The sequence below is a fragment of the Euprymna scolopes genome, chromosome 10, assembly GCF_053919585.1.
Source record: "Euprymna scolopes isolate OS-2025 chromosome 10, ASM5391958v1, whole genome shotgun sequence".
NCBI classification, from domain to species: Eukaryota; Metazoa; Mollusca; class Cephalopoda; order Sepiida; family Sepiolidae; genus Euprymna; species Euprymna scolopes.
In genome coordinates this window covers 134,015,273-134,035,566 of record NC_136491.1, presented here as the reverse complement: position 1 = coordinate 134,035,566, position 20,294 = coordinate 134,015,273, and the positions used below count along the sequence as shown (strand labels likewise).

Genomic DNA, 20,294 nt, shown 5'->3' with positions numbered 1-20,294 from the left:
ATATATAAAAATATGTATGAATAAAAAATCAATACGAAAAACATATAAATGTTTATATCTTTTCTGTATATATTTCCTGTGTGTTGACGTGTAGGAAATGTTTCCTTCAAAAGCACATTATTTTCGACCGATGGTTCGATCTTCCTCAGTGTAAATCATATCCATCTATCTATCTATCTATCTATCTATCTCCCTCTCTCTCTCTCTCTCTCTCTCTCTCTCTCTCTCTCTATATATATATATATATATATATATATATATATATATATATATATATATATATATAGCGTATCTTTTCTGTTATTCCTTACGGACAGTTAAATAAAAATTATTTTGTAACTATGCCACACACACGCGCGCGCACACACACACACATATATATATATTTATATATATATATGTGCGTGTGTGTGTGTGTGTGTGTGTGTGTGTGTGTGTGTGTGTGTGTGTGTGTGTGTGTGTGTGATATTGTTCGTTTTCTCCTGACAATATTTGGGGGAAAATCAGCGTTAGAAGACATTATGAACTTGTATAGTGAAACTATGCGCTGAAAAAAAAAGACGAATTTTTTGGCTTATCCTGAAGAAGACACTGTGCAAACGATACATGAACATACATGTTATTCATGACACATCATTATTGCTGCATATTAGGAAACTGCGCATATCATTGTAGTTAGTACGCCAAGTTAACTGATGCTGGGACTGTATTATATTTCCATCGTAATGTGCTGACAATCTATATCGTTACCCTGTTAAATCTCTACCTGTTTTTCCAGTTTTGACAATATTATATCCCGAGAAATGTATTATATATCTATTAGAAATGTCCCTCAGTTTATATGTTTGCTGCATTTTTTAAAGACCAATTCTGATTGTAATTCATTACAGTAGTTAATTATGACAATTTCTCCTATTTATTCATCCTTGGGTTTTAAAAGCCCCCTCTTGAAACTTCCGTATATAGGAAAGCGGCCTTCACAGAAAACTAGAAATGTGGCATTTCATTTGGATTTCTCTTGGTACAAGATGAGAAAAATACCTTATTGATTCGTTGAAGTAATAAACTCGATGCTTAACTTGGTAAAAATTGCTGATATTTTTTTTATTTAAAATGGCGATCAGATCAATAATATAAACAACAAATACTGAATGAGGTCATGGTCAATTTCAAGTGCGCTAAATTTAAGTGTCGTAACTCTGGCTTTTATTGTTGCATCTTTCCGTTATCGTTAACAAATTATTTTTATAGTGACGTATAGAAATTGTATCTTTTTTCTCTCTTTCCTAAACAGATGTTCCAGCTAGGATTTAAAATATTTGTTTTTTTTTTTTTTTTTTTTTACATATGAATCACCACATTATCAAGGCCAAGAGGCCACTCAAGGATAAGGGTTAAAGAGTGTACAGTAGAAATTGGACAATATAGTAATCATTAGAAACGAAAATTTGGTAAATTTGATAACTTATATGGAACGGCTCATCAAGAACTTATTTACTTTAGACTTGAAGACAACCATATTGTAGTCAGCCGGAAAGCAGGAAAACGGAAGACAATTCCACAGGCGTGCAGTTCTAAGAAAGAAGCTTTGTTCATGGAATCTACGTTTAGGTTTAGGCACAGATAAAGAGTGGGGGGAATTATTGATAGTGTTTACAGCTAGACGAGTGTTTCTTGATGAAGTTTGGCGAGGGGGGACCAAAGATTGAAGCTCAGTCGAACACTTTCCATGAAAATAACGATACATCAGAGACAAACTCGCAACATCTCTTCTGTGAGATAGAGGTTGCAAGGAAGAGAAAAGGACATCTCCTACGAGGCTACGAAGTCTATTTTGTAACTCTATCAAGGCAGGCCAAGTCCTTTCTAGCAGCTCCTGCCCAGATGTGGCAACAGTATTCCATCCTTGGACGTACCTGGCTCTTATATAGATAGAGAATAGCATCAGCAGTGAGATATCTACCGGATCGATAGAAAGATCCCACCATTTTTCCAGCGGCCTTGGCAACAGATTTGATGTACGTGTTTCATTTAAGATCAGGAGTAATGGTCAAGCCCAGAAGCTTGTCAAAACTAGAAGCCTCCTGAAGACGAGAGCCATTCATTTCAATTGATGTCAGATGTGGATCAGAATGTTGATGATGTAAAGAGAGAAGCTTGGTTTTAGATGCATTAAAAGTAACCAGCCACTCCTTACCCCATTGTACTACATGCTCAAGATCAGAGGAGAGAGAATTGGAGAGAACTTGGTCGTTTACTGTCTTAGATGTGCTACCATAAATGGTAGTGTCGTCAGCATAAATGTCTACAAATGATGTAAGGATGTGATTTGGAAGATCATTAATGTAGATCAGGAAAAGAGTTGGGCCTAGGATGGACCCCTGAGGGACACCGGCATTAATACTGTGAGCTTCTGATTTTTGCCCCTCAACTACTAATCTTATGAACCTATCAGAAAGAAATGATTTAATAATTGAGAAGACATTTCCAGCAATACCATAGCTAGAGATCTTATAAAGTAAACCTTTATGCCATACCCTATCAAAGGCCTTAGATATGTCAAGAGCAATTGCCCTAGAAAGGTTGCCTCCATCGAGAGATTTGCTAATCCTATGAGATAACTGTAAGTACATCTGCTGTAGATCTAGCAGAACGGGAACCATATTGAGTGTCACTAAGAAGGTTATTTTTGTTGAGATGGTTGATTACTTCTGTATTTAACACAGATTATTTACAAATTCCCTTGCCAGCGTACACGTATGATGTATATAAGACTATAAAACGTTTAGAGAAAAGGATATTATCCAAAAACAATCTACATGCTTTTATCACGCACAAGGTATCGAGGATATTCGAAAAACGACAATCAGCTGTGGAGAATAATGCTGTCCAGTAATTTATGTATTCGATCAGTATGACACCCTATAAAAATAGTGGTATGAGTTGGCCAGTTTAATGAACAACCTGGACTTTATTTGAGGCTGAAAATAGCGTGTGGGTTTCCACTACTTTGAATCCTCCTTGGTTTCGGTTTGGTAGTTATGAACCCAGCATTCATCAATAGTGATGAAAGGAGCAAGAAAATCATCTCCATCAACTTCAAGAGTGCTCTTGGACATAGTGCGTTTTTTTTTTTTTGTTCAGGTTTCACAATACAAGAAACCCACCTGACAGAATCCCAGTTTTTGTTTGTTAAAATACTTAATAGATATTCCAAAGGTCATTGATATCTGACGACATAATATTCGACGATCTTGCAATACATCTGCAACACAAGGCGTTTTTTGTTTTTTACATGGAAGTCACCACTTATCAAGGCCCTGAGGCAACTCGGGAATAAGGGTTATTGCGTGTACAGTAATCAATGGGGCGTAATAATCGTAAGTAATGGAGATCTGACTTAAGGGGTGGTTCATAAGGAACTTGTTTATGTTGGACATGAAGACATCCAAGTTGTAGTCAGGTGGGAAACAGGCAAACGGAAGAGAGTTCCACAGGCGTGCACATTAAAGAAAGAAGCTTTTTTCATGGAATCTACGTTTTGATTTAGGCACAAATAAAGAGTGGGGAAAATTACTGAGAGTGGTTTCAGCTAGACGGGTGTTTTTCGTGAAAGATTGGCGAGGAGGGACCAGAGATTGGAGCTCAGACGAATGGAAATAAGGATAAAACAATGACAGGCTCGTAACGTCCCTTCTGTGCGAGAGAGGTTTTAGGGAAGAGAAAAGGGCATCCCCCAATAGGCTACGAAATCTACTTTGTGCTCTGTTAAAGCAAGATAGGCTGTTTTAAGCCGCTCCTGTCCAGATATGGCAGCAGTACTCCATCCTTGTACGTACTTGCCTTTTATATAGATAGCGAATTGCATCAGCAGTGAGATATCTTCTGGAGCGGTAGAAGGATCCCACCATTTTTCCAGCGACCTTGGCAACAGATTTGATGTACGTGTTCCATTTCAGATCATGAGTAAAGGTCAATCACAGAAGCTTGTCAAAACACATGGAGCCTCCTCAAGACGAGAGCCATCCATTTCAGTTGATGCCAGATGGGGATCAGAGTGTTGATGATGTAAAGATAGAAGGTTGGTTTCAGATGAATTAAAAGTAACCAGCCATCTCTTCCCCCATTGTACCACGCGCGCAAGATCAGAGGAGAGAGAATCAGAGAAAACTTTGTCATTTACGGCCTTTGATATGTTGCCATAAATGGTCGTATCATCAGCATAGATGTTAACGAATGATTTAAGTATGTGTTTTGGGAGATCATTGATGTAGATCAGGAAGAGAATTGAGCCCAGGGTAGACCATTGAGGACACAAGCATTACTGTTGTGGGCTTCTGATTACTGCCCATCAACCACTACTCTTATGAGCCTATCAGAGAGAAATGATTTAACAATTGAGAAATCATTTCCAGTTATACCGTAGCTTGCAATCTTGTGAAGTAGGCCTTTATGTCATACCTTATCGAAGGCCTTTGGTATGTCAAGAGCAATTGCCCTAGAAAGGAAGCCTTTGTCGAGAGATTCACTAATCCTATGAAATATAACCGTTAGCACATCTGCTGTAGATCTAGCAGAACGGACTCTAAAACGGCTCGGCCGATCTTTTTAAAATTTCACACAAATATACTTTATGTGCCTGGCAGTGTTTTTCAATAGGGTTGTATTGGAATGGTTATTAAAATCGATAATCGAAAATATTTCATTAAAGAAGGAACAGTCCTATTCGGGTCAAAGTTAACACCGTTATGCCGCCTAACAGCACAAGTGCATTTAAGAAGTTTTATCACAGCACAAGCAGAAGGACATGGCATACAAAATTTAATGTAGGTGATTTAATAAGACAGTTCGAAATGAATGTTTCTGGTTGGAGCACAATTGACGAGGATACTATAATTCAAGCAATTATATACGATTAATTTTACAAAATCAACCGTAGACTCTGTCTAGTGCGATGTAGATTATACTGTAGTGTGGACTAATTCGCATCAGGAAAGCACGTGAAGCTTTTTCCCCGTGCATCATGGTGTGCTCTCGACTAGAGCAGACAATCAATCGATTTGATTAAAAAATGGTCAATTTCATCAATTTCGATGACACGAAAAGTATTGGAAGTTTTGCATGTTCGTTGATCCTAATTTTATCCTGGGCAACATCGAGTCCCTTGCTAGTAAATTTGTATTTATCATTTTATTTTTACCAAGTTCGAGGTATTTACGTTGAGAAAACACCAGGGCAGAAATTCCATTAAAGTGTATGTAACATAAGTACAGGGATGTAACATTGCGGCGATGAGACAGAGATTGGAGCTTAGAAGACAGTGTAGGAGATATTGGATGAGAAACAGACTTTTGGAGCGTGTGTGATAGATTAAGTGAGACGAGCTGGAATAGAATAAAATGCATTATAATGAATTGGATTATTAAAGCGTAAGTTATAAGTCATTTGACAACTGCCCATGTTGTTGTTGAGTATATACGTGTCTTCATATATAACAGTATTTTGTATTTTGGTTTTCATCTAACGCTTAAATCGTTCTTGTTTCCAACAGAATTTAATGTTAGTTGTATACAAAGCCAAACGATTGACCACATTCCTTGTCGATCTAGTTATTATTAGAAGCAAATTGATTGTTAGTCTACTTATACAACAGGAACAATGCCAAATATATAATAATTTCCGACAAGAACTCTCCGGACAATTAAACTCGTTCGTTGTGTGACTGACTTCTTTGTTATTTAGTGCATAATTTTATTTTGCTCAATTTGAAAACACGATTCTTTTCCATTTATAAAACAATGTTGAATGTATACCAGTGCGCAATCTCGTCTCACTATCCACGAGTGTCTAAGATCTCTCGGTACAAAGGTTTCTCATGACAATGTGGCACCAGGATACTTTTCCCTACAAGTAAACCCTGACTAAATATTCAAAAGAGCATAATGTTCGAAGCCAAAAAATAATTATTTCAGTATGCCTACCTTGCACTGATTTACACAAGAATTAGTGTATTTTCGTTATGTTGTCTATGGTAATATAACTAAGCTAGATACTCAAGCAGACTAGATACCTTTTATTCTAGAATCCAGTGTGTGCTTGTGTATACTTATATATATATATATATATATATATATATATATATATATATATATATATATATAGAGAGAGAGAGAGAGAGAGAGAGAGAGAGAAAGTCCAAAAAGCCAATGAAGACCTTTAGACGAATTAGGCTATAATTTCCCTTCTAAAACAAAAAGTCATCCCACCGAACCCAGTCAACACCGGGTAATTATTAAAACATTATAACTATATTGCACTGACACACTTATTAACTGGATAAAACACTCATACACACACCACTACATTTACACTTCACTATTCAAAAATAATAAATAATTTTTCTGGATGTAATTCAGGCTTTGAGTGTCTAAATGTGTTTTATCAAATTAGAAATAGTTTTTTTTTCTGATTTGTTAGTCTGTCAACAAACGAAGCATCCGCACTAGTATTAAATAATATAAAAAAGGCAGGAAGATAGAATCCAAAAACGCCCCCCCCCTGAAAACAAAGAAAAATAAAACCCAAAAAGAAAATATGATCGTGTAAGGATTTAGAAGACGCTCCAAAATCGAAAATTAATTATTTATTTTTACCTAATCACCCCAATCTAGGTGCCACTTTGATGTAGGGGCTTGTACAACTGTCTTTCATTAAGAGATCCGTTCACATTTTCATCTCATACAGTTGGACGCTCGATCGAACTATACTTTTTATTAAATGAAAACATTAAAGGCATAAAGCTGTTACTATTTTTTTATGTTAAGGACAAATGTTTTAAAACGTTACCATAACATGTACCGTTTAATTCAAGAAAAAAAAATAGCTTCAACAGCTTATTTTGAAAATGTTTTCATATAAAAAATATTGTCCTTTCGTAATTTTTTAGAACCGTACCACATCACTTACTATTTAATCAAAAGAAAAGGTGCCGCCTCTAGTGTAAATGTTTTCATGCATGGTTTTCTGTTAATCCTCGAGTAAAAACAACAGCGTGTATTCATTTACTTAGAGAGCAGTCGATTTTATTATCGCATAATTTAGGGCGCTGAAACCGTACATACTATAAAGAAGGTGGCAATTATTTTTTTATTGTGCCAATATGTAAATGATGTTAATCTAAATAATGCCAAATTGCATAATTTACACGCTGAAACCAACGAAGCAATGGTATTTGCAATAGATGTAAATGTTAATTGATTTGTACCAACGTTACAACTATTTATTTGTGCAAGTTAAATGTAAATGTTATGGCAATTTGTTGTAAATATTAGTCTGTAGCATCGCGGGAAAGCGACGATAAGAAATTGTAATTTATTTAAAACAATCCGTGTCCATAATATGTGTAGTATACACACACACACACACACACACACACGCACACACACACACACACACACACACATATATATATATATATATATATATATATATATATATATATATATATATATATACCCTGTGAGGAGCATTGATGGCAGTGTGCTCCATACGGAGAAAAACACGATAATGGAGAGATGGAAGGAACACTTCGAACTTCTGTTGAACCCAGAAACACGTGCTAAAGATGAAGCTGATAATATACCTCAACTGCTTATTAGACACCAAATAGATGTTTTACCAACAGCAGATGAACTTGAAATAGCCATAAAGACGACAAAGAATGGAAAGGCTGCAGGACCAGACAACATACCACCATTAGAAGCACGGTGGAGCAGCCCTGAGAAGTCAGTTACTACAACTTTTCCACAACATCTGGACATCAACAACAGAAGTTCCTCAGGATTTCAAAGATGCCAACATTGTGACAGTGTATAAGAGAAAAGAGGACATGGCGGAATGCAGAAACCACAGAGGAATCTCCCTTCTGTCTTTTGCTGAGAAGATTATGGCCAAAATCCTACAGTATCGAATACAGACCTTGGCTGAAGACATTCTGCCGGAGAGCCAATGTTGGTTCAGGGCCAACAGATCCACACAAGATAAGATCTTTGCCCTCCGACAGTTACAGAAAAAGTCCATTGAACAACGCCAACCTCTCATTGCCATCTTTGTAGATTTTACCAAGGCCTTCGACACAGTTGATAGAGAATGCTTTGGAAGTTACTGAAACGTTATGGTTGCCCATAGATCTTCACAAGAGTACTGCGCAATTTCCATGATGGCATGACTGCTCGCGTTTGCAGGGGCGACGGATGCTCAGACTCTTTAGCGTTGGACACGGCGTCAAGCAAGGCTGTGTCCTCGCGCCAACTCTGTTTACAACCTTCTTTGCTGCTGTCCTGAAAAGCATGCCTGAAGAACTCGGTGATCTCTACATCCGAACCAGAAGTGATGATGACCTTTTTAATCTCAGACGCCTGAGAGCAAAAACCAGGATACATGAGTTATCAAGGAACTACTCTTTGCTTATGATTCAGCACTTGTGACCCACAGCCTCCAAGCAATGCAAGATTTAGTGATAGCATTTGTCGAGGCATCCAAGAAATTTGGACTGACAATCAACATCAAGAAAACCGAACTTTTGATTCAAGACACCCGTGACACAAAGATTAACCCCAGAGAAGTACTCCTGAACGGTACCCCATTGGTGGAAGTTGAACAGTTCATCTACCTGGACAGTACCATTACGAACACTAGAAAAATCGATAAAGAACTGTCAAAACGGATCCAAACGGCTGCATCAGCCTTCGGAAAATTGAAAGACCGTCTGCGGAATCACAGAGGAATCAGATTAAAGATCAATGTGAAAGGGTACAGAGCTATTGCCCTACCATCAGCTCAGAAACCTGAACTCTCTACAGACGTCACTTCAAGAGATTAAATCTGATACAACAAAGGCACCTCCGTCATCTAATGAGTATCTCTTTGAATTTGAAGTACTAAAAAAGGCTAAAATGCTAGTTGCTAAAGAAATAAGTGTAAGAAACCAACTGAGATGGGCAGGACATGTTACGCGCATGTCAGACAACAGACTACCAAAAGCAGTTTTCTTTGATGGGCTCAAAGAAGGTACACGACTCCTTGACGCATCGAAACTGTGCTATAAAGACGTGTTCAAGAGACATTTGAAAAACACAAACCAACTACACGACTGGAGAAGAAAAGCTGAAGATCGGATAGTTTGGAGAAGTGTGGTATCAGGCGCATCCTATGCCATTAGAGATCAAAGCATTGTTGCTTAGGAACCAAAAAGAGCGCGACTACGGGCGCCACTACCCGGATTTCCTGCCATCATGTGTCACATCGTCGGCCGGGGTTTCAGAGCTCCGATCGGACTCACATAGCACCTTCGACACGGACACTAACCGACCTCCGCGTCATCGTCGAAATCGACTGACTGCCCGATATATATATATAACTGCCCGATATATATATATATATATATATATATATATATATATATATATATATATATATATATATATATATGGGGGAGTTAAAAGATAAAATCGATTCTTTAAGAGGAGACCTATCGGTATAATTCAACGCTCAACAAATTGCTTTGGAGCTTATATAAACTCTGTGTATCGCTTTATTGCAGGTCAATATCTTTTTTTTATTTTGAAATTGCTATAAAACGTAGAGCAGTGGAATTTGGTTCACTGGAAGAGCATACTAAGGGGCCTTATTTCTTTGCTTTTTGTAGAATTTAAACACATATTTTGAAAGTTGTACTATTTTTTATATTTTCTGGTAATTTTAAGTGTGTATCACTTTATTGCAAGTGTCTATAAATGTATATTTTCGTTAATAAAACAATATTCTTACTTCATATTTCTTTTTATAAAGAACATATCCAGTAATAATATTAACCAAAAACAAGAATGAATTTTACATTATTCATCAACATAACTTCCATGCGTCAAAATCACTTTGAATAGCCTTTTATCAACAGATGATGTAAATCGGCGGATTTTAGATAATGTGATGCTATAGGAAACTTCCTCCAAAATTCATCCTTGATGAAAATTGAAAACCTGCTTCATAAACTTTCATCTTTATTATTGACCAGAGCTGCTCAATTGGGTTTTTATCTGGAGAACAAGGTGGTCGTGTCATCAAATTTTCTCCATTAATGCCTAATGACTTAAGGTAGGATGTCGTAGCCTTGGTTTAGTGGGATGGTGAATTGTCGTGCATAAAAATCAATTTAATTATAAAATAAAAAATATTAAGATCGAGGATAAACAAGGAGATAAAAAAATGTATAAAAGAGTATAAAACAATTTTTAAAAAAACAATAAAGGTATAAGAAGTACAAAGTTATCTAATATATAAAACGCTATATATCTCACTGTCTGTCTGTCTGTCTGTCTCCATATTTTCAAACTCTACCTCTACCAGAACTAAAAGTCGCAGAGCGGCGTTAGGGGCCTCAAATGTTTAGACTTCTACAGACCGTTCTTTTATTGGTCTTTAGTCGCTTAAAATAGTCCTTAAGGGGTCAAAATGGTTCAAAATTGAAAAATCGTTATACATTATCTGCATTTATCCTACTTTATTTTTTATTCTTAATCAGTTAATATGCGTGTCACGTCGGTACAATGGCAACGTCACCAACTTTGAATGCTACAGTTTCGGTTTCGGTTCTAGCTGATGACACCTTAATAAGTTTTATTCACTTTTGAAATCACAACTCCATTGTTTTATGCACAAAATCGTGACAAATCAAAATATCATATTTAAGCGTACTTTGCGACCGGGGAAAGCCGGACGCCCCCCCCCCCATATTTGAATATAAAAGAATAAAAAATAAATGAAAAAATAAGTATAAAAATGTCAAGTAAAAATACGAAATGTTTTTTATTCCTAATATTCTATATAAGCTCCAAAGCAATTGGTTGAGCTTAGCATTATTATTCTTTTAACTTTCCCATGAATATATATGTGTGCGTGTTTGTGTATAAAGTAAAATTTAAGATAAAATAAAGTAAATATAGGTATACGTGAATGTATTTACTAGCCCAATAAGGAAATATATCAAATAGAAATAGAGGTTATAATTGGTTTCATACTTAATCATTGCGAAGCATAATATGTTGCGCTTCTTATATTCATAAGCCTCTATTTAAATAATCTATGCTTATATTTCAAATACATTATATATATATATATAGATATATAGATAGATAGATACATTTAATTTAAAATATGAGAAAAAAGTTACATACAATTTATTGTATTATCAAATTAATAAGGACGAAAATTAGAAGAGAGTGGGAAAGAATTTCTTTAGGCCATGACATTTCGAAGCTAAATGCTTCTCATTAAAGGGGAAGAAAAGCCGACATTATACAAAAATAAAGGGTACACAAATAAAACCAACTTAAGAATATTTAGATTAGAAATGAAAAGAAATAAGGAATGACATATTGGGATCTAATACAGAAGATTAAAATATAAAAAATAAGAAAGAGTGGTTTATATACATGCATATGAATAGACTAATAGTTAATACATTTGTATATACCAAGTAGAAGACTGTTAGACATCTAATATATAAAAGGCTATATGTCTGTCTGTCTGTCTCAATATTTTGAAACTGTATCTCCTCCGAAACAAAAAGTCGCAGAGCGGTGCTAGGGGCCGTAAATTATTGTATTTTATAATTCTGTTTGTTTTTTGAAGAAGAAATCATTTGCTACAATTTTAATAACTCGCTTACCTGTGTATCGTAAAAAAATCCCCTATGAAAATTCTTCTTTTTTATCTATCAGAAAAGAAACTATTTTTAGGATGAATTTTTTTCGATTATTGATACTTATCGGATGAATTTCTGTACAAACCATATCTAAGAACACTGCCAGGCATATAAATTACCTTTGTGTGAAAGTTGCAAAAGATCAGCTCAGCCAGTTAGGAACCTATGCGGAAGGAATTCACATACACATAACTTATATATATATATATATATATATATATATATATATATATATATATATATATATATATATATATATATATATAGTGGAAACTCGAGTCTTAGACTTCCGGTTTGTTGGCTGTCATGAGTCTTGTGAGCTGTTACGTTGTTTGGCTGTGGAAATAATTATATAACTTCTCACATTCTTAAAATTATATATATGTATATATATATATGTATATACACACATTTATTTATATATGTATGCATATATATATGTATATATATATATAGAGAGAGAGATAGAGAGAGAGAGAGTCACACAGAGAGTCACACAGAGGTAGAACGGACATGGTCTGAATTAAGAGCTAGAGAATGACAAAGGGTAAATAAACTTATAGATATCATTTATGGATCAGAGTGGTTTATATAAATTTAACACCAGTCGCTATGAATACTGCAGATATAAGATCAGTTCATTAGATGTGAACCCACTATTGATTTTATATGTCCGGTCTTTCAGCTTTTGTGGTTATAAATTTTCTCAAATGCGCTTGGGATGTTAGGAAGTGTATGGTCTACATTTTGGTCCAAATCACCCGTTTCTTCTTTCATCGAGTTATTTCGATTATATATACTTATCGACGACATTTCGATCCAAAACTTTTCTAAAAACACTGCCATGCACATATAGTAGCTTAGTATCAAATTTCATAATAATCAATCCAGCTTTTTTCGTTTCTATAAGGATCGAACTTCCAAATACAGACATACACACAGACAAAGCCATTTTATATAATAGTAGAAACAGATATAGAGATATATAATCCGAAGATTTAACCACCGTAAGTTAAGTTTAAATAGATAAGAGTATAGAAACTATAAATAATTATCAGAGTTAAGTAGCTGTAGCCAAGAGTAGGCTTAGTAAAATCACCAGAACACGCTTTGTGTTCCAGAAATTAGGAACTAACGATGTATGTAAAACTGTTTTATATTGAAGGAGACAGCTTCCGGTAATTAGAGAAACGAAGTGATTATGGTCGAATATAATTATTATTAAAGAAGAATGCTGGAATCGAACTCAAGGATCACAAGTTAAAAATGAATACATATTGCTATTTAGATGCGATTCCAGGAAAGTAGTAAATTGTCCATTATAGTAGAAATAACTATACAACAAGTTAGGTCAGAATAGGTAGAATAGGGCAATGGAAATTGTCGCGAGAAACGTGTTGGAAGCAGATGCAATAATCTACGTGAAAAACATTCACATGTTTTGCTACGTTCTGACGTAACAAAGAAATATAAATCCAATACATACATATATCGTCACGTCCTCGCACATCCCTGCTGTAAAACAAAACTTATGACAGTGTAGTAAATAATGGACAACTAAGAATTCATCCACTATCTAAAAACGTTTGCGCAGAAACTAAGAAGGCTTATCTGCTTGCGGGGTGGTTCGCCCTTAGCGTCATATTAGACCTAACAAACTAATCCCATCCAAATTTATCTTTCCGGAAAGAAGCCACACTCAATGATCTTAAAGTCAACCTTTCTTGTGATATCACAGAAAAATCAGACATATCGAAGGCGTTTGGGTCTACTGTCATCACGGCTATACTATTAAGAAAATTTCTACAGTTCTCTTCAAACTCTAATCGCTAAAACCCTTGAATCCGTAATCAATTAGTACTAGTCCACCACTTCATAGATGCTAAAATTCTTTACGACCGACGATATGGATTTAGGCAAGCTGATTCTACAGCAAATATCTTAGCTGTAATCGATGTCCGTTGTCGATGCAATTGCTCGATTCCATCTAATTCTGGGTTCTAGCTTTATCATAAACATGTGTATGGAAACGGGTAATTATATATCTATCTATAATCTCCTCTTAATGTCTAATATATGTAGAAAAAGCGGTTCATCCTTCGTAGAGATGTGATGTCCCTCAACAAATAGGTTGTTCCGTAATCGTGCCTGGGGAGTCGGCTAATTTCAGTTAATGTTGTAGATGTGATGTCTACCGTCGTCATACCAGCAGTAACTATCTTAGTTGTATGGACGCGTGACTTGTCACATAGTAGAATGTAGTACTAGATAAAAAATATAAAAATTAAAATCGAGGCATAGCCAATAGATTGCACCGTGGCCCATATGGTTAGGCCGTCAGTGTTGCACACTTCATGCGTGCGACGACCTGGGTTCGGGCCTATGTCGGAGCACGTCACTGATCAGATGCAGTACATCGAAACCCGCTTTAGGTCTGGCGTTGTCCGTTGTCGATGCAATTGTTCGATTTCATCAAATTCTGGGTTCTAGCTTTATCATGAAAAGTGTATGTGGACGGGTATTTTTATATGTATGGACTTTTTTTGTTGGTAATTTTTAATGATAATGCGTTGCTGTTGATCCTTACAACCATGAAACACGTGTTTGTAAATTACTGTTTGAAAAAAATAATAATTTATGTTAATTTGTTTACGGTCACAAAATAGGGCTAAGTTTGGAGACGTTAATAACCATATTATCGTTTTAAAATCAACAAGAAAAATCGACATAATAAGCGATAAAAATAACACGTAAAGTAATTTTGGACTTCGTAGCGTAATGGATAACGCACTCGACTATAGTACTATGGTAGTACACGAAAACCACGCTGATTTATATATATATATATATATATATATATATATATATATATATATATATATATATATATATATATATATATATATAAAGATTATTAATACATCGAGCATTGTTTATAATGTCTTTTTTTTCACCTGTGGACAAGTGATTACCTATCTCATTATTCGCCCCTGTCGTTCACCTCCACTCTGTCTTATCACCAACCAACCCAGGTTTACACACGCGCGTCACCAATTACACAGTTCATCTCTCTACCGGATGAAACAAGGTTAGGGTGAACTCCCCCATTCCTCAACCTCCAGTTCGATTGGAGCCGCTTGTGTCATCTGTCAACGGGTATCCGCCCACAATACCGACGAACACTCCGAAATAAATATATGATACACTGTTACTGAGTCATACGATTAGACACTATTGTAAAAAAAGAGATTTTTTTTTCTGGAGGCAAAAAAAAAAGTATCTATGCTCTAAAAAACCAACTCTGAATCGGTTTTTACGATACATATGTAAAGAAATGGGAGAACTGGCAGCAGATTATCGTATATTTTTAGGGGTTTATTCGTAAGGTGTTTTTGATGTAATCCTGACATGTGTCAAACGTTCCAAAATATGGCCGAAGGGATGATATACTGTAAGGGTTAGGTTATGGTGATAAGGTGCTGATAAATTTCCCCACTACCTATCTCCTTTCAAAAAACAAATTTCATTCCGTCGTTTACTTTTTTATTTTTATTTTTATTTCTAGGTGTCAGAGTACGTTTAAGTGCATTTTTTAATCTGTCAAGCACCCCCTCCCGAAAGAAAGAAAAAACAATGGATGTTAAAAGTAAATAAAAAAAGAAACGAAAAGAAACGTATTTCTACCTATGTTTTGGATTTTTATAGGTAAGGATTGATAATTTGTATTGTTTGCAATATTTGGACTACTATTCTCATATTGAGTGTTATTCTCGCAAAGTTTTAATTAATGTAATCTCAAACATTCTTCATAATCCTGTTGAAATCGAGAATTTTTTACCGAATTTTGAACTGGATTCTTTATTTAATCTTGTAAGCTATCACCGGGTAGATATTTAAATGTTGCCCACCATAGAATTATGTGACACAAGGTAAAGAAAGTGAGGTGTCAAGCAATCCCTCCTAATAGAGAGACACGCTTTCCTAACAAAAATTGCCTAAGCATCCCCATTGACATTCCCCGTTCTGGGCGCCTCAGGCAGTATAAATAAATTTACACAACCCGTAGGCTTAATCCTAATGTTCACTAAAAATAATGAATTAAAAAAAGATTTTTCATGAATGCAAACTTTATAAAATGTCTTTTTGTTTCTTTTTCTTGTACAAATGTTGTGTAATATCTATTAGCTAAAACTTATGTGATTAAATTAACTTACAAAAATTGGGAGAATTAACCGCCCTTGATTTATAGCACGTTTAAGGAGCATCTTAGTTGTCTTCAATTATAGAATGCCCGATCACTGTTGTTTCCTTCAATAATTGCAAGAAACCTGCTCTACCACCAATAGCTATGGCTAAAGATACATTACCTGAAAGTACTTCGTTCAAACTCCTCGATTTAACGTTCACAAGAAACATGAGTTGGAACAATTACATTGAGAGCATTGCCAGGACCGCTACGGGGAAGGTGGGCTCTCTCTTCCGTGCTAGAAAGTTGCTTACTCCTGAAAGTATCCTGTACCTCTACAAGGATATCATTCTCCTAAGTATGGAGTATTGCTGTCACATCTGGGTTGATGCATCCGCAACTAGTCTAACTCCTTAAAAAATTAAAAAAAATTTTTTTTCGTTTCTTCAAACTAAACCTTACCTGTAACTCAAAATCCTAATGGAGATCTACTGTTGTTTGTAAATAAATAACCCCTTTTCTCTTGAACGCTAACAATCTGCTCCTTCCCACCAAGCCGCCACTAAACTCCTACATTGCACCACATTTGTAGTGGAATCTCTAACTTCCAGCCCCTAACTCTCACATGCAAACTGTTTAATAGCCATCACTAAACATCTATACATTTCTACCTCTAAGGCATGCATTAGAGCTCATTCCTATCCAGTAAGGTATTTAACAGCCACAGTATCTACTCAGAAGCAAAGCGATCTGCATTACATAACTGTCTCCTCCTAGAGAGTTTTGCAACGATTAATACGAAACTGAACCGATACTCCTTGTTATGGAAAATGTCCCATGACTCTTACTTGAATCCTGAAATTATCTTCTCAATAATAGAAAAACACTTTATACCTACAATCTTCAACTCTATTCGCATCTACTGAAAACCTGCCCATATATCTATTCACCTAATTACACATGACTCAAAACTTGCTGTTTTATCAATACTATATTGCACTTTCATCTTAACCCTAACTCTAACCTTCTATAATCTAAAATAGTTTGGGCACAACTTGTAGTTCAATTCTTAATACCTACTCATACTGTAACATTATCCTAGACCTAAGCTAACACAAATAAAATAAATAAAAGGGGAAAGACTCAAACCATATTTTCTCCTCTCTAACAAGCCTTCTTACAATCATAGTTGCTTGTAAGCATGAGCTCCACTCACCCCCTTTATCCAGTAACAATGAAATACCAATGTCCCTAAATCACTTGGAGGAGTGTAACTAATCAGCAGAGATATAACCTCCACAAACTAACCTAGTAACACTAACTAACCACGCGGGGTCGCAGAAATACCTATATTAGAACCTAGGCGCGGAGCAAACCCTCTCAGTGCTGATGGACCCAGTAGATCTTCCCAGATTATCCGTCTAGGAGAAGGAAAACTCTGAAACTAAACCGAAGGGGAGGGAGGCCTCTTCAGTCTTGAATGACAACCTTCCTAGAGCTGGTGACTCAAACAAATTACCGGTTTGCAAACCTAAACTGCTTAAGTTATAGATAGGCTCTGTCTATCGCCCGGCTTCCATACTCCTTCTTTGCCTATTAGTCAGGCGCAGAGACACTATCTCAGTGATTCGACAGAAACACCCAGCGGTAGATCTTGTTTCTTGGCTAGGGCAACGAACGCCGTTTTCCCAATTCCCAGCACACCCCACCCCTAAAACTGGACATTTTGGAGTGCTTGAGTACAATATATGCCTGAACAATTATATTGGGTTGACCTTCTTCTAATGGGTTGAGGGTACTGGATTGAGAGTTCCTGGCTGCTGTTCCCGACTGGTAGTACAGGATCCCTAACTCTTTGGTAGCGCTTAGAGCGGCTGCTCCATCAACAGTTGAATAATATTGGGATGTTTTGTAGTACCATGTTGCGCATGGAAAGGGACCCTTCACTCATCCCCGGTGGGCTTTCCTGAGGCCACAATCCTAATAGGAGAAAGGTCAGCTGATGGTCTACTTGTGATGCATGTCTGATGCTCTGCATAACCTCTTGTTTAGCTCCCCCTTATCTAAACCGAAACTCTGTAAAAAATATGACGAGAGTACCATCTAAAAAATAAGCTTAAACCAGGCTTACGGTCAAACAAACTCAACTTGCCCCCTCCCTTGAGGCTTGCATTCACAAATATCCGTGGGCTTAGAACTAATTTAGCTGATGTTGAAGCATTTCTCTTAACTAATACCCCGGATATCTTAGCACTAAGTGAGACTAACCTACACTCCTCCATCCCCTCTAACAACTTTAACATGCCTGGATATCTCCTACTCTGCCGTAAGGACTCTGACAGACACATGCACGGACTTGGAGTTTACATTCGTAATACCCTTCCCTTGACTAGAGAAACAAACCTAGAATCGGATGATCAAGCCTTTATGTGCTTTAGACTAAACATGCAACACAACATTAGCTACTTTTATTTTCTCTACCGCTCTCCCTCGACCCAGGACTGCACCATAATAAACAAAGTCTCTGACAGCATAGACACGGCACTCTCCCTCGACACTAGCGCACAAGTACATGTATTTGGTGATTTTAATGTCCACCACAAAAACTGGCTTGGATTCTCTACTTACACAGATGCAGCGGGCAGCACAACTTATATATTAACTATATCTCACTCCTTATCATTATTGGTTACGTGTCCAACCCGTTTCCCTGACCAGGAAGAACAACACGCATCACTACTAGATCTGTTTTTGACCACAGTCTCCGATGATTGCATAACGAAGGCTGACAGCCCACTCTGGGAACGCTAATCATGCAGAGATAATGGTTGAAATCACCTTAAACTCTGAGGCCAAAACTGAAGAGCCAGTGCTCAAAACAACGAGGTATTATAAAAAGGCTGACTGGGAAGCCATCAGGAAACTAATCAGAGATGCCCCAGCAGGAAGTATTTTTTCTCTCTCTGCTGAACAGTGTGACTGGTTAAAAACTGCAATCGAAGCGCATGTTCCCATAGTAAACCCCACTCGCCCCAATGGTTTAGTTCGACTTGCGCAACTGCCATTGCTCAAATTTTCTGACCCATTAAATTACCGCCCCATTAGCCCCTTCCACTTTTTGCCAACATATTTGAGACCTTAATTAACCATGCTCTAGTCCATCACCTTACAGATGCTAAACTTCTGACTGACAAACAATATGGATTTAGACAAGCCCGTTCCACAGCAGACATCCTAACTGTAATCTCTGAACGTATATACCATTCACTGGACAAAGCGGGGGAGGGCATAGCAGTAGCTCTAGATATATCTAAGGCTTTTGACAGAGTATCGCATGAGGGTCTCCTCAGGAAAATTAGATCATACGATATCACTGGTAGAATACCTAACATAATTAAATCCTTCTTAGATAAGAGAAAAATACAGGTTGTCCTCGACGGTCGTACATCTAAACAATATGATATAAATGCGGGAGTGCCCCAGGGGTCTATCATTGGACCTCTATTATTCCTAATATTCATAAATGACATCTCCGACAAAATTGCCTCTGAGTTGGGTATATATGCTGAAGACACTACACTCTATAACAGGCACGACAGGAAGAAAAAATGAACACATTTCTAAATTTTGCTGCCCAAATCCCTACATATTACCCCGGTAGTTGTTGCCCCTGATAGTAGCCACCTACACCAAAGTGGCAATTTGCCTTGTTTGGGGTGTAATAAAAAAATAAAAAATAAACTCCTGGACAGGGTTCAAAGAGAGTCGCCAACTTGACAGGTCCTGAACTATCATCTTAAGGCTCTGTCCCATCGACGAAATCTTGCATCCCTCTGCCTGTTTTACAAGTATTTTGATGATGGATGCTCAGACGCACTACAGGCACTTGTGCCCCCTCGACGTAAAACCCCCAACAAACCCAAGAAGCAGAAAAATCCCCTCACAGTAGAAATCTTTGATATAAAAAGGTCTTCTACTCTAATGGTTTATTTCCCAGAACTGCTAGATTTTGGGAACTCCCTTCCAGGTTCCTGCTTTCCCAGTTGTTACAATGTAATGTGAACAGATATCTTGCTGCTCAACTCCCTACATACCAACTTTGCAACTTATGCCCTTGATAGTAGCCCCCAAAGTGGCATTTTGCCTTGTTTGGGGTGAAAATAGAATTAAAAACAAAAAAACATCTCATACAAAAACTAGCATGGAGACACGACGTTGTCCGGGATTGAATGATGATGAACGAATGTTTCACACATTCAAGCTTTTATTGTCATCAAAATCTGTGAAATTGACCATTTTTCAATCAAATCGATTGATTGCCTGCTCTAGATCCAACTGCTGCCCATC

At 36.7% G+C, this 20,294-nt stretch overlaps 1 pseudogene; it reads left to right on the top strand.

Moving 5' to 3' along the window:
• Positions 1-8,954: 8,954 nt before the first annotated feature.
• The window catches only part of LOC145286549 (histone-lysine N-methyltransferase SETMAR-like), a 37,810-nt pseudogene continuing 26,470 nt past the window's right edge, over positions 8,955-20,294 (top strand).